The 17,137-nt window shown below is 38.8% G+C and overlaps 1 protein-coding gene across 1 annotated transcript in view; it reads left to right on the top strand.

The window, feature by feature from the left end:
* Nucleotides 1-17,137, top strand: part of mi (minus) — a 115,097-nt gene that overhangs the window by 49,261 nt on the left and 48,699 nt on the right. The gene's annotated exons all lie outside the window — the stretch shown is intronic.

Here is a 17,137-nt window from a genome sequence, read left to right on the forward strand (position 1 = left end):
TACCTCAAGGCCAATAACAAATGGAAACGAAAAAGAATTGGAAACAACAGTTACATAACTTTATGCTTCAGTACAGAATTATCCTCCCAAGTAGTTCCGTGCGAGAAAAATGCCAAAAGTGAAACAATCACAAAGTGTTCTTTATTTTGCAGTTTGCTTTACGTCGCACAGACACAAATAGGTCTTGTGGCAACGATGGGATAGGAAAGGCCTAGGAATGGGAAGGAAGCTACGCAAGCTCAAAGGTGTGCGACTCAAACAGGGCACTCACTTGCTCAGTATCACAAAGTTTATTTTTAAATCAGCTAGTGAATAAATCTGGGAAAAAACATGTGTATAAGAGATGGATGTGTTTTATTTTATAAGTTCTGCAGTGTTACAGTGAGTGCGGAAAAGAAATTTGTTGTACAACAGCACATGAAGTGAAAAAACATCTGAAGGCTGTAATGAGTGCGAAGAACAAGTGTTCCCAGGTTCTTCAGGGGGCAGATTATACATCCTGCAAATCATATATATATATATATATATATATATATATATATATATATATATATATATATGTGTGCATAAATAACATGTCCTGGCTGATTCACCAACGCCGAGCCAAAACTACCGAGCATAAAGAAATTGGGGATACGTTTATATTACGATCTAGGTGCTCGAAGAGAGGATTTTTGGATATTCGATCGCTAACGGCGTGAAAAGCAGGGTACATTTTTAAAATGAGTATATCTATATTTCAAAAGTTAGCAGCTTAAAGACATGAACATCGGTATTTGGAGTCTCCTTTAAAAATAAAGAACCGCAATTTTTTGTTTTCGAAAAATCCACTTATGATGGGTAAAAATAAATGAAAAATGGGGTTGAATCATTTTAATAAGGGTACTCGTTTCTCAAAAACTGAAAATGGCTTAGACGTGAAAATTGCTACTGGAATAAACAGTTGCATTTTTTCCTTCGGAAGAAACACTTGGGTGGGGAGGGGGGGGGTGTTTTAAAGGACTGAAAGAGGGTTGAATCCATTAATGGGAATACTTATATCTCAAAAACTGCAAATGTTAAACGTGAAAATTGGTATTTGGAAAGATTTTTAAAATTACAGGATCATATATTATTTTGTTTTCGGAAAAGCTACTTAATGGGATGAAAAGAAGTGAAAAAGTAATTAAATTCTTTTTATGAGGATACATAAATCTCAAGATATTGCAGACATGAAAATTGTTATTTCAAATCTCCTTTGGAATATCCACTTAGGTAGGATTGGGGGGGTGAAGGAATGATAAAGGGATTGAATTATTTTTATGGGGAGACATATATCTCTAAAGCTGAAGATATTACAGACATGAAAACAGGTATTAGGGATTTCCTTTAAAAATAAGGAACTTTTTTTTTTTTTCTTCGATTTGGGAGAGGACTGTTGCTCACATTTACACTTCTGCGTGGTTTACAAAGAGTTTCTGGGGTAAATGACACTCAATTTTTCTGTGAGTGATTATAATTTAGGGATTTCAAGATAGTCTTAATGTTGTACTGATGAATGATTACTTTAATCAGATTATGAAATCCCTGTGAGCGAAGCCGCGGTTGACACCTAGTTATGTATATAAAGTAGAAGTCTGCTGTAGCGAGTACGGCATATAACAAGAACCCCGTTATAACACCAATTTTTTGCTGCCCCTTCAAAATTCCTATATTAAACTGTGTATTATCCTCTGGTTACAGCGAGAGCCCTATCACTGACCCATCCATTAATACGAGTGCTTAAGTGCGCGCAATTTTTTCCCATTACCATTTAAACTACCCCTCCTTCATTTCCCTATCTTATCTTTCCTCATTACCATCTAACTTCAATTTCTTTTATTCTTTCTCTTATTTCACTATCACTCTTCCTCGTTTAATTTATTCTCCTCTTTCAAAAATTTTTGTCTTGCGCCAACTTCGACTACTTCAATCATAACCTAAAAATTTTTTCTTTTTAAAAATAGCGCACTGTGCATATAAGTTTTCATTTGTTTTCCGATATTGCGCTTTTTACTACATTTTTTCCTTCTCTCTACAATTGTTTTTTCAAGTCAACTGTTTACCAAGAACTTAACTGGAGTACGGGTGCTCATTCGGTTGTACTAATTGGCGTCGTATATTTTTATATACGTACTTGGCTTCCCGCAGCCGTGACAGGTTCTGGACCTTCGAAACGTTCTCCACTCTACTTTGGTGTTTGGCCGCAGCGCGTGACCTTGAGTGTGCCGCGCTGGTCACCGGGAGCTGGCGGCTTTCTACTACAGATCTGTTCATCTGCGAATTCAAGCCTTTTTGATCTTCGCATGTTGATTGGTAGTGTTGTGACTTTGTGCAGGACAGAATGTGGTGTCGTGTCTTTGTGCCTAACAGAGAGTGAAACTGACCTCCAACATTCATAAACATTTTACATGTTTTTTATGGCTGATGATGACCTAGACTAAGGTCGAAACCGGTCCCATTTAAATAGAAATGTGATTGATACGTTTCTTTCTTTTGAGTATTGAATAGGTTGAACCTCCTTTCCAGTTATTTAATTTTTAACACCATGGCTTGTAGCAAATTAATGGAGAGAGGTTCATTTCCTGCATCACTCAGTGTTATTAAATGTTGAACCAGCATTTTGCTATAATGCACTTTGTAATTTGCAATGATGCGCAAATCAAGCGGTTGTAGAACAATGGTACAGTTAAAAGGAAAAAATTCCACTCGGACATTCTCCAGAACGATTTGAGGTTGATGTGCTGCACATCGATCCATGAGAAGAAGGTTCTTCTTCTGTTTCTTTTTCATTTTAATGTTCAGCTTTTTCAACCACTGCTCCATTAGAAGCGTAAAATCCATAATTTCTGTTGGATTCATATTCAGTAGGTTTTGTTTTCGCACTCTTAAAACACCTCGGTTTCTTCGATTTTCCTATCACAAGTGGAGGAAGTTTGTCAGATCCATCTGCATTGGTGGCGAGGAGTACTGTTACACGAATTTTACTTTTCTTCCCTCCATGGCAAGAGTCACCTTATTCAGCTAATGTTTTATTAGGAAGGAGATTGTAGAATAGGCCGGTCTCATCACAATTGTAGTTTTTTGGAGGGTGACAATCGCTTACGATATCTGGCAGAACCTCTTCTTTCCAGTGTTGCACTGTGACATCGTCCACAGCTTTTGAGTCACCGCAAATTGTTCTCCCTGTGATTCCATGACGATCTTTAAATCCTTGCAACCATCCTGATGAAACTTGAAATCGGCAGTGATACTCATCATTTTAGCTAAATCTATCGCCTTTGCCTTCAGCATGTCACCACTAATTGGTAGAGCTGCAGCCCGCTTTTGCTGGAACAACGTGAAAAATGCCTTCTCCAAATCTACGTACCTTACGTGGTATAAGGAATCCCTAAGTCTGAAGCAATTTCAGTTATTGTTTGGTGTGGATTAGCGTCCACTTCTCGTATACATTTTCCTTTTTCATCTAGGGTATAACTTTTACTTTTTCTGTTCTCCATGGCTAATCAAAAGCAACTGAATTACAAAACGACTGTTCAACAGTAAACACCAGATATCAACACTATGGACATTTCACTTCTCCGTTGTTCCCACAAAATAAATTCTCATATTCAAACAAATTTACTGTATTTTCTTTTTTCTCCGCACCGAAACCGCCCACTTTGCTTGTAATGTATCTTAATCTTCGGCGGCATTGTGAAGGTCGAAAACGACAAAGGTAGAAGAGGAGCGAGATAAAGAGCGAAGAAGACTCGCTCGGTTGGCCTTTGTTAAGCCGCCAGTAAGTAAGGGTCAACAATGTCACTCGGCGAAAGTCTTTGTGTTCTGTTACAGTACCGAAACCCGACCGCTCTACTTCCGCCTACGCCGACAAAGAGGCAACTTCGCAAATATGGTAGTTTCTTTTAAAAAAGCACTTGCTCATTACAATTATGCAAAACTAAGTTATATTTCACCGACACTTAATACGTATAACAGCGAATTACGTATAAACGGATTACGTATAAATAAGGTTAAATTAACACGCTTTTAAATTACATTTTGCCGGGACCTAAATGAAATTACGTACAAATACAAATTACGCAGAACTGAGTTACGTATAAAGCAGGTTCAACTGTATATTTTATTGAATAGGAGGACGTAATAAATCTTTTTTCCTTTGTTGAGAGAAAACCATCAATATGGAATAATTTTGATATCTTGTAATTAAATTAATAATGTAGTCAAAACAAATCTTAAAGAAGGACAATTTAGTACGAGTTGTATGGTCGATAAGCTGCATCTACCAATGAACGAATGTCTACCTCCAGATCTGTTGTTGCTAATCTCAAAAGATGCGGCAAGGAAGAATCTGAAAGTTGACTTCTGTATTGATTTTTAATGAATTTCATAGAAGAAATACTTTCACATATGTATATGTTCCCAAACATTGAAGTCATTATTAGTCCAAATCGTGTTAACTTTGGGTATTTTTTGCTGGATAGCAGTTTAAAAAAAATGTAATCTCTTCTCTTGTCTGGTCTGTAGGAACATATCGGCTTGTAGATCACACAGCTCAAGTTGTGGATGTGGTTCTTGTTCCTCGATTATGGCACCAAGAGGACTCGGGTAAAGTTGTATACTGCTTTTCAGAATTAGTTTCCTTGAATCTTTTGTTGAATTCTTCAGTTATCTCTTGAATGTGTCAACTGAAGTCTGAAAAATCTGTAGTTCTCTGGTCTTTCTCTGCTGCTAATTGTTGACTTTGTCTTCTAAGGAACATTTGAAAATTTTTAACTTGTTTTGAAATCCATTCACAGTTCCCACCATATCTGACACCTCCTAGTTTCTTCCTTGAAGATTCAGGTTGAAGGTGTTAAGGTGATTTGTCATGTCTGTTATGAAAGCTAATTGCTTCAAAAACTCCAGGCTTTGAATTTCTTCTCTAGTTCTGGAGTATCAGACGAGATGAAGTTAAGGAATTCAGGTATTTCCTTGCAAATTGCAAAAATACGTAGCTCAAGGTACTTACCTGCACTCAGTCATGTTACAAGGTTGTACAGCAGCAAGTCTCCATATACTGCCTCAGTTTCCAGCAAAAACTGTTTGAGTTGTCTATGCAAAAGGACTAGATTTCCACCTTTTAACATACTAATAATTTTAACCACAAGTTCAAAAACTTCAGTTTTCTTAATTGATTTTCCATACAGCGCTCCATGGTAAATGAGACAGTGGATCATTGGACATGTTATGCCGTTTTCTATTAGCAGTCTTATCAGTCCTGTCTTCACCCCTGTCATTTCAGGTGGTCCATATGTCACAATAGATGAACTTTTACTGGAGCATGTCCTTTTAAATTCTGTTTTCATTTTTAGTTTTCCGTTTCACTGAGCTTCCGCTCTATTTTATTCACGTAAAAGACTCGAACAATGGTACACTTTACACTCAACACAAAACAAAGGCTCCAGAATGGACAGTAACTTGCAAAAGTTCACACTACACATCAAGCAATTGCGACAGCCTGTGTGGATGATAAAGATGTTGATTCCCATAGGGAACCTGAAATATTTGTTCCGAATGAGTAAATTTATAATACCAGTATAGTTGGTCCGTTATTGGACATTATAAATTTTCCAGCTAACTCCTTCCTCGTTGCCAGCGTTTCGCCCCAGTGTGCTAAGTTAGGCTCGTCAGTTGGTAAATAGCACACCTACAAAGACGCATGGCTAGTGCATACCGTGGAGACCACTGTGTAGGCTACTTGGAGCCACCGGCAGTGCCAATGCACTATGAGAGACTCTCATTTTCAAAAACTGATGCCTGCCTGGCTATCAGATGATCAAGATGTTGATTCCATAGGGAACCTGAAATATTTGTTCCGAACGAGTACATTTATAATACCAGTATAATTGGTCCGTGATTGGATTGATTTTCCAGCTAACTCATTCCTGGTTGTCAGCGTTTCGCCCCCGTGTGCTTAGTTGGGCTCATCATTCGGTAAAAAGCACACCTACCGAGACGCATAGTGCATTGGCACTGCCGGTGGCTCCAAGTAGCCTATGCAGTGTCCTCCATGGTATGCACTAGCCATGCGTCTTCATAGGTGTGCTATTTACCAACTGATCAGCCGAACTTAGCACACTGGGGCGAAACACTGGCAACCAGGAATGAGTTAGCTGGAAAATTTATAATGTCCTATAACGGACCAACTATATTGGTATTAGCCTGTGTGGAGATGGGAGGAATAGCCAGCAAAGCCTTGCCGGACGAGTTTGTTACTGCGTGAGTGAAGGGGGTGGAGGTCAATGGAGAGACCCACGTCTGCTCTTGCCTGATCCTGCACTGTGCATTGCTGCGTGTTGCTCCTAGAATGGCTGCCTCATTTTTTTTTTCTATATCCCTTACAGACCAATCACTCGCAGTTCTGAGTGTCTTTTATACGTTTCATTAACATTTTCAACCAGAGTTCAGTTGGTGTGGAGTTGGGACCATTTTTACCTGAATGTGAGGATTCTGTGTATCACGTAGGCAGTGCATCTCTGTGAAAACACTTTGTGCAGTGGTTGGCAATTATGAAACAGTTGAATGTTGCGCATCGTATATGTCTGCATGACAATTCACACATTTTTGTGTCATCATTAAGATATGTGTGGTAATATTCAAAGGTAAGTTATTGAAATATATTCTTAAATGTTTAAATATTGATATTATAGTACTGTGATTGTGGCAAGATTACACACAACTGAAAATGATATCCATACAAAAGGATATGCCCTCACAAGACAGTGTATGGTTTGAATTCAGGTCGATTTAATTTTAGTTTAAGGCTGACCAATAAACATTTCTGAGATGAAAAAGTGGGACTTGGCAAATGAACTTGACCGCATATTGCAGGTAATTGAAGGGGATTCTTGAGACCTTGGCGTGAGTGATATCGATGATGATCAGGCTGAAACAACGGTAAATACCGATATTGATGAAAGCAACAAATTGGATGTAAATGATGAAGGCAGCAAAAAGCACAGCATCACCAATGGCTCAATGCAAGGTAGAATCCCTTTCCAATCCAAAGATGTTCTTTGTGAATGGAACAATGATATACAGTTGTAAGAGCGTAAAATCCCAGCAACATACTTCCAGGAATACTTCGCTGAAAATTTCTTCGAGTGTGCATCACTGTGTACCGGCCAATTCTACCAGCAAGAACAAAGGCTTGAAACTGCTTCTTACAGCAATGGAAATTTCTTGATGTCCATTACATGCCATGATGCATAAGATGTCCACAGTGAGGTTGGCATGGAATTCAAGATTTGGTATGGATCCCATAGCCATTTTTATAATGGTTAAGACGTAGCACCGGTATTTGCAAGGCCTCATTTTCCCCTGAAGTTTGTATTTTTAATTCTTAAAAATCAAAAATAATCTATTCAGATCAAATTGATACTTATAAACAGGAAATAATATTAAAGAGTAAATTAGTTCTAACTTTGTATGAGCTATGAAATATTTTTTGTTTATTTTCTTCACATTTCTTAAAATACGAGGGTAATCCCAAAAATAAGGTCTCGTACTTTTTTTAATAAATACAGAACTCTGTTCGTGTGGCTGTTGGTCACAATATTGTAAATAGTGTTTCCCGCGCTCTCATGTAAACATGCGCTCTCCTTTCTGAGGCACTCAGTCTTGGCTTGACAGCCGTTGAGAATGGAGCTCCCGTTGGATGTTACCACCAAGTGTGAAGTTTTTCAGTTATTCAGTTTTTGAAAGCAAAAGGTACTGAACTGATTGAAATCCATCGCCAATTGACGGAAGTGTATGGTGAGTCGTGCATAGATGTCAAAAATGTTCGTAAGTGGTGTAGAGAGTTTGCAGCCAGTCGGACTGAAATTCACGACAAACGAACAAAGGAGTGGGAGACCGTCAATTACAGGTCATTATCCTCATGGTTGTTCTGTATTGAATGATGTTATTCACAGCAATATAATAAGTAGTATTTCTTGACCACCTATTCAATACAAATCACCTTTACTGGTGTTTACAATTTCATACAATTAATTTTTCTAAGGGACATGTTTCGCTCATATAAAGAGCATCTTCAGCCTTAATTTTTTATCTTAAAATAATGTTCATGAACAGTCGTAAACATATTAAAAAGACTATAGTCAAAATTAAAATTACAGTAGTCTAAAAAGTTTCAGACAAGGTTTTGAATTGACATCGTGATAATTATAATTGTTTGTTATCATGCTTTTAGAAGTGCTTTTATGTTATTTTTTAGATGTAATGTAATTTGGTGTTTAGACTACTGTAATTTTAATTTTGACTATAGTATTTTTAATATCTTTAAGACTGTTCATGAACATTATTTTAAGATTAAAATTAAGGCTGAAGATGCTCTTTATATGAGCGAAAAATGTCCCTTAGAAAAATTAATTGTATGAAATTGTAAACACCAGTAAAGGTGATTCATATTAAATAGGTGGTCAAGAAATATACTTATTATATTGCTGTAAAAGACCGTCAATTTCTGTCAAGACAGTCGTGAAGGTTGAGCAAATCATGCGTGAAGATCAGCAGATCACCCTGGATGATCTCTGCACTTTGGTTTTAAGGTTTCCCAAAACGCCACTCACAACTTCTTGAACAGCATGGCAACGAGCTAGTATGACTGGGCAAACGTTTACAAAACTGCATCGACCGAAATGGTGATTATGTAGAAAAATAGCTAAATGTTCAAGCTGTAAAATGATGAAAACCATTGTATAAATAAACAGGTCCATGTATACATACATACATACATACATAATCATTATAGACTGTTATGCCTTTCAGCGTTCAGTGTGCAAGCATCTGCAAATTTACTAAATGTCGCCACAATTGTCAATTTGCAACTAGTGTTGTGGCCTCATTTAGTTCTATTCCTCTTATCTTTAAATCGTTAGAAACTGAGCCTAACCATCGTTGTCTTGGTCTACCTCTACATCTCTTACCCTCCATAGCAGAGTCCATTATTCTCCTAGGTAACCTATCCTCCATTCGCCTCACATGACCCCACCACCAAAACCGGTTCATGCGTACAGCTTCATCCATCGAGTTCATTCCTATGTTAGCCTTTATCTCCTCATTTCAAGTACCCTCCTGCCATTGTTCCCACCTGTTTGTACCAGCAATCATTCTTGCTACTTTCATGTCTGTTACCTCTAACTTATGAATAAGATATCCTGAATCCACCCAGTTTTCGCTTACGTAAAGCAAAGTTGGTCTGAAAACAGACCGATGTAAAGATAGTTTCGTCTGGGAGCTGACTTCCTTCTTACAGAATACTGTTGATCGCAACTGCGAGCTCACTGCATTAGCTTTACGACACCTTGATTCGATCTTATTTACTATATTACCATCCTGGGAGAACACACAACCTAAATACTTGAAATTATCGACCTGTTCTAGCTTTGTATCACCGATCTGACATTCAATTCTGTTGAATTTCTTACCTTCTGACATCAGTTTAGTCTTCGAGAGGCTAATTTTCATACAATACTCATTGCACCTATTTTCAAGTTCCAAGTCGGTGGTATTTGAAGGTGCTCAAGTACGTCAGCCTCGTGTCAGTAGATTTACTGGCACGTAAAAGAACTCCTGCGGGACTAAATTCTGGCACCTCAGCGTCTCCGAAAACTGTAAAAGAGTAGTTAGTGGGACGTAAATCAAATAACATTATTGTTATGCGAATACACGGACACAGTTCTAGTCCTAATTCCTCCAACTGACAAATCTACCCATATCATTCGCTCATTTACGTGCCTAATGGAAACTATGTTGCGTGCAATGGTATTCCTGATAATAAGCCCTACCCCAGACTCTGCCCTTCCATTTCTAACACGCGTCAAGTACCCTTTATAATCTCCTATATCTTCCTCGTTATCTCCCCTTACCTGAATATCACTTACTCCTAGCACATCCAGATGCATCCTCTTTGCTGACTCAGCCAGTTCTACTTTCTTTCTTCCATAAGCCCCATTAATATCGATAGCTCCCCATCAAATTCCATTTCGTTCGCCAAGTTCTTTCCAAGGACTCCCTCGCCTGTCAAATGGGAGTGGGACTACGTTACTCCCATAGGTCCGAGGCTTGCTTAAAATGTTCTGAGCTCGGTAAATTCATGAAGCAGGATGCTACCCTACTTGCACATACTCCAAGTGAGGATCTCTCCTCTAACGGGTTATGGACCACAGGTGAATTGTATAGTCCTAGCTGCCTGAGCACAAGGAGGGCCATGACTCAGAATATGTCCGATATGCCCACTCCCATTCCAATGCAACTATTATCCTGACTCTCAGGACCACTTACTAGTCCACTTAGCCGTTGCCCATGGTTGACGAACTAGGACGTGACTACAGTAACCCACAACATGAACCATAGGTTGTAAAATGAATAGGAGACCTTATTTTTGGGATTACCTTCATACATTTTTAAAAAGCTCTCATGGGCCAAAAAAAAAAACCGCTTTGCGGGTTGCCATTTGGGAACCCCTGTGGTTGATTATATCAGCGATAGAATAAAAATTATACTGAGAATGACTGACAAAGTGAAGTACTTCATACAAATGTATGCACCACAGACAGGGATCAAAGAGAAGGACAGTGATGAATTCCTGGAGAAACTAGAAAAGGAGATAGCTGATGTGGAAGTGATTATACTGGGAGACTTAAATGCATAGATGGGAGACGAAAGACAAGGAAAGGAGGAGTAAGTGGACCATATGGATATAGGAAAAGGAATAAAGAGGGAGAGAAATTAGTTGAGTTTTTGAAAGGAATGGAATGATTGTGGGCAACACATAGTTTTTAAAAAAAACAGTAGAAAAATTACAAGATAAGGCTGGGGTAACAGAAGAATAAAATCAGTAATTGTTTACTTTCTGGTGGAAAGGTCAAATTGTAGACAGTTGATGAATGTAACAGCTTTACCAGGAGAGGTATTTGATGGAGACCATTGAATTGTGATAGCAAAAATAAGAGTGGGAAGAATGGAAAAATTATGGGAGATAAAAAATAGTAAAATAAAAATGTGGAAACTAAAAGATACTAAAAGATAAGAAGGTAGAGTTTCTGGGAAGACTGAAACAACAAATTCCAGTCACTGAAGTAGGAAATGTGGAAGTTCAATGGTCCAACAAAATGGCCATTGATAAGTGGGGCAGAGAGTGCCTGTGGTAGAACATCGACTTGATTGGAAGAAAAAGGAGACACCATAGTGGAATGAGAATTTAAGAAGCAGTGAAAGAAAAGAAGAAAGCATGGCAAGAATGGAATAGGGATAAATAAATAAGAAAGCAAAAGGAAGTATTGTTATAATAAAAAAGGAAATGTAAAAAATAGGTTAAAGAAGAAACGTAGGGAAGAATTTACACAAAAGATGGAAATGGAGTGTGCTTGCAGTAAAAGAATGTTGTATGGAATTATACAAAGTAATCAGAAAGAAAGAGTTTACACATCCAGAAGAAATAAAGAGAACCTGGAAGGAATATTTTGATAAACTGCCGAATGTGAGAAATTGTGCAGAGGAGTAATACAGGGTGGTCACTCAGCAGTAGATGATACAACTTTAGGGGTGCAATTAGCAGTCCATAAAATGAAAATGGGAAGGCACCAGGGATGGATGAAATTAGTGTGGAAATTATAAAAGGCAGTTGACCTGTTAGACTACAACATATATACTGAAACGGGAATGCCCTGTGAGGATTCGCGTTCATGTATTTCTTGAGGAGAACACGCTAATACCCGACTGCATGGATTCAAAACAAGCGCTGAGCATGCGGGCATCATGGGGGACAACATGCAAGCGAGCGCTGCTACGGAGCGCCAGCCAAGGCCAAGTGACATCACACCGAAAGTTCCATTCGATTCAATGGCATTTCATCACAAACAGAAGGTCAGATCATAATTTTGAGAACGTCACCTTGTAGGCCTGGACAACAAATGCTACTGCCCAAAATTTGGTGAAAATCGGCAGAAGGATGGCCGAGATATCAATTTTTTAAGAAGCTCATATTTCCAGTCTCGCCGTCCGACTTTGAGCAACATAAGGGGGTCGCCAGCCTCGAGGTGGTCAGTGTGCCGCTGTGTGTGAGTGAGTACTTCGTCGTGAACCAGCCGTCTCGCTGTTCGGGCCAGCTGATGTGATACAGTTCGTTACTCAGTCCAGCTAAGGACCGGCGGTTGAAAGTACGTGATACGAGTGTTGAAAGCCTTGTTAGTGGACTCTAACTTTGCAGAAACTTATAATATCGGTCTGTTGAGCCGAGTAACATTATTCCGTTTTGTGAATTTTGAATTGAAGAGACTGTACAGTAACCGCTTGATATTTTGAAATTGTGTTTAAAGGTCTTAGGGCATAAAGATTGTGCTTTAGTTGTTTCCTCTCCAAGAGACTGTGTTGGGTTATTTTGTGAAATTGTGCCCTAGTGAAAGTACAATTCTTTTATGGACAGTGTCAATTTGTTTCATAAAGGGCAGTGCCAACCTTTCTTTCAAAGACTATGTCAGTTCACTCCGTGAGGAAAACAGTGTCCACGTTTTCTTTTCATAAGACTGTACCAGCCTTCATTTTCAAAAGACTGTGTTAATTCGCTTTGCAGAACCGTGTTAATATTTTCTTTCATAAGACTGTGCCGATATTTCCTTTCAAAGACTGTGCTGAATCGCTTCGTGAAATACAGTACCTTTATTTCTTTTCAACGGACTATGTTAATTCCCCTCATAAAAGAGTGTCTACATTTACGTGTAAAACTATGCCTCAGTGAAAATTTATCTCTGAGAAACTACGCAATTTTTTTTGTTAAGGCTTGTCGTAATAGAACTTGGTTCTGTCTTCGCAGAAACTTTAATTTATTTCTACGTGTGCGTGTGCTAGAACGTTGCATGTGCTCATTACAAATAGTACAAAAACTGTGTCCGTAGGACTTAATTTATTTTCTTTTCGCACTGAGATTACATGAAGTGGTAAACAATTGTATCTCAGAAAGTTCCAGATTATTTTCATTGCCTATCACTTCGAGTTCGACAGTGACTATTGCAGGAACAATATTAATTATTTTCACAGAACTGTGAATTTGAATTCATCTCTTTTTCCAAAAGTAATGTGCGTCCAACACCATTCACAGTGGAACTAGTTCGTCCAGTAAACAGTGTCTCGCTACAATCTGCAGTGCAGTGCGGTAGAGAAGTGTCGTATCAGATTCTATTGACATTCTGTGCGAAAGTTTTACATTTTTCTACTCCCTTCATGGGACTTAGTGGAATACAAAACTAAACTACTATTCCACGCTGCACTATCATCAGACGACCGCCCCAGGTTCGAGTCTCCTTCAACATCAAGGGCTAACAACCGCAGTGGGACGACACCTTCTCCACATCTTTGAGGGCCTTTAAACTATTCATCTGTAAAAGGTGGTATCATTTCTATGCATTTTTTTTAATAAACTGCAAGTTCCACTTTAAAAATGAACTCATTTCACTAACCTTCTCTCATTCTCTCCAAAGCATGAACCGTACACGCCTTGGCGTTAATCCATGCTCTCCACAAAGCTGAAGTACGGGCGTTCCTGTTTCAATACATTCCCATTTATTTAGAAACAACCTCTTGTATTTACAGACTGCTGCTAAAAATAAGTTAAACGTATCAGATTTTATCTATACAGTTCTATTAATTGAAGAAAACTCTAAATTATAAAGAAACAGTATAATTAGTGTGGCATTTCAGTGCTGTAGAGGTAGTATCTCAAGATTTTGACGGAGCCTCGGAGGACGAGAGTCACAATTTCGCGGATGAGATTCACTGTAAGTTGGAAGCGCTTCCACATAGCAACAAAGTGACACAGTACAGTACCACGAGCTCTATTATCCCTATTATTTCAATTTCCTGAAGGTGGTATTTAGATTTGTAGTACAGGGAAGTGGGTTTGTAATTTTTAATCTTGCTAAAGTATATTTTGAAACCTGAAATGTGTGCTAGAAGACTAGGAAAAGGGAATAATACCAAGTCTTCAAGAAGGGGGACATAAGTGTGATAACTATAGAGGAATCACACTCTCATCGCAAGTGGCAAAAATGCTGGAAAGGATTTGAGATAGGAGAATGAAAAGAAAGGTAGAGCGTGAGTTGCATGTGGAACAGTATGGTTTTTAATAATAATGTTATTTGGTTTACGTCCCACTAACTACTTTTACGGTTTTCGGAGACGCCGAGGTGCCGGAATTTAGTCCCGCAGGAGTTCTTTTATGTGCCAGTAAATCTACCGACATGAGGCTGACGTATTTGAGCACCTTCAAATACCATCTAACTGAGCCAGGATCGAACCTGCCAAGTTGGGGTCAGAAGGCCAGCGCCTCAACCGTCTGAGCCACTCAGCCCGGCAGTATGGTTTTTGAAATGGAAGATCTACAGTGGACCCAATCTTCAGCATAATGCAGATAATGGAAAAGAATCGGAAATATGGAAAAGATCTAGTCATGACATTCATAGATCTAACAAAGGCATGCGATAGGTGTTCCCAAGGAGAAGGTTTGGGAATCCATGGTCAAAAAGAGACTGTACACAAACTGTACAAATGGTGCAAGCAATGCACAACTGCGTCAGCAGTGTATAGACTCCGGTTGGAAAGATGGCATGGTTTAGAAATTAAACTGGGCTAAGACAGGACAGTGTACTTTCACTTTTTTGTTTCTAATGGTTATTGAGGGAATAGTAAAGGAGACGAAAGCAGCATATGGGAATAGGGAGATGAAGTTACAACTATTTTCAGATATTGTGATTTGAGGAACAAACAGCAAAGAAGTACAAGAACAATTTGATGAACTGAATGAGAAAATTGAAAAGTATGATATAAAAATTAGCAAGATATCAAGAGAAGAAAGACAAGAGAAAGGCAATGTGAAAAATAAATTTTTGACAGGTTCAAATACCTAGGGAGTGAATGCAGAATACACAGCTGGATATGGAGATAAACAAGAGTGTGCAACAGGGCAATGCATTCTACCAGAGTGTAAGAAACCTTGTCTGGAATAAGGAGGTACCAAAAAAGTGTAAAGAGATAATATACGAAACGTATTATCCCGTATTGACTCATGTAGCTGAGACCTGGACACTGACAGATAGGGTGGAGAATGGCATTCAAGCCAGCAAAATGAAATACCTAGGAAGTATGATAGGAAAGACAAAGAAAGACAGATTGAGAAATGAAGATGTGAGAAAAGAGGTGGAATGAAAAACCTAAACAAGAGAATTGATAGGAGTAAAATAAGATGGTTTGGATATGTAAAGAGGATGGAGGAGAAAAGAATACCTAAACATATGCTGGCGATGTTCGAGTTAGAGATCGAGTGGGAGACCTAGAACAAGGTGAATAGATTCAATACAGAGGAGTGAAAGAAGAAGAAACCTGGACTGAGACAAAATGATGGAAGAGGAATGGTGGTAGAAGAGAGGAAAGTGGTGAAGTGCCATAAATGCCCCGATCCAGCAGGAGCTAGATAAGGGGAAAAGAGGAGGTACACTCTCTCTCTCTCTCTCTCTCTCTCTCTCTCTCTCTCTCTCTCTCTCTCGCACATCCCCTTTACAGATGTTACGGGAATAATTGCAACACTGTACAGAAAGCGAATTGTGTGTGGATGGGGGTGGGGGGCGGGTCAGCACAACTTAGTCTGCATCAGGTGATCTCTGTTTACTAGTATCATTGCATATTGTAATCCATCTAATTTTAAGATTTTAAGTATTGGTAAGGCACATTTTGTTGAAAAATGCATCTATGAAGTGAAATTTTTTTTTTCCAAAATTTTAAGAGGTGGGGTGGAGTATATCCATTACTATCTGCATCTCACGAGAAGTTACGGCAGATTGTAGGTACGGCAGGAGTAACAGATACTACGCTCTTAGCTCCAACATCATTTGTGCCAGACAATGCGAGCTCTCTGAATCAATGTATATTCCTTAACAAACTGTTCATTATGCGGTACATGCAGTAAATGTGTAACGAAGGCACAATTGCTCTACCACTTTGAAAATTCACGACAGCACCTCAGTTCGCAAGAGTCAGTAAGGAAGGAACAGGTGTTTATAATCAGGCCTTGAGATTTGAGATGGTCACATGCGCGGCAGTCATGTTTGCCGCTCGCATCTCTTACCCCACATTCACGCGACTTCTCGTCAGGCAACCATAGAATGTAGTGGTGTACATTACATGAATAAATAGAGTAGGCTCTTGTTTCCTGAATAAATTTATTGTGCTGTTTTCCCCATCATTTACTCCCAACATATCCTGATGTAATGTTTATAATCCCAATACATTTTTTCTTACTTAATACCATACAGAAAATGTTGGTGCTCTCTTATTATAGATCTTGTTCTTCACACTTATATAGTTCATTCTTGGAGCTATGCTTTCACACTCAAAGTAGGATGATGCGGAAATGTTTTGTCAGTACAGTATTTTCTTCATTGTGAGCACACAGGTAGTCTAGCAGGAAATAATACAATACTCCAAAAACTGTAAAGTAGTTAGTGCGAAAACTGTAAAGTAATTAGTGGGACGTAAAGCCAGTAACATTAACAATAATACAGTAGGAGAGCTTGTGCTTCAACATATGTTGAATCCTCAGGCCAAAGGCTGGCTGGATCTCCCATCAGCTGTCATGGACATCCTAAGAGTCGCTGAAGAGGTGTACTAGGGAAATGAGAAGCGAGGTAGTTTCTTGTTGCTTTCCTCACCGAACCAGGAGCTATTACATACCTGTCCGACAAGCCCACCGAAACGCGCGCACACACACCAACTGACCATTTGAGCAACACTTTAATACAGTTAATTTAACACCGAAGTTATAAATATACTTCCACACCATTCATATCAGGGGCTGGCTACATAAGCAATGTTATTACTAGCCTTGCTCATACTGTCATTTTCGTATTGTCAAAGACGAGAATGAGACTGAAACAGGTCACTGTTGAAAATAAAAATCTTCATCTCACTGGCCTGAATTTTACTATCATCCCTTGCTGTCGTTGTCCAAGTCTCTGATGCATTCAATAAATAAGGGTAAGTTAGTACTTTTTGACAATACGGGCTCAAATATGACATTTACTAGGGG

Source organism: Anabrus simplex, chromosome 5 (assembly GCF_040414725.1).
Source record: "Anabrus simplex isolate iqAnaSimp1 chromosome 5, ASM4041472v1, whole genome shotgun sequence".
In the NCBI taxonomy this organism is placed as follows: domain Eukaryota; kingdom Metazoa; phylum Arthropoda; class Insecta; order Orthoptera; family Tettigoniidae; genus Anabrus; species Anabrus simplex.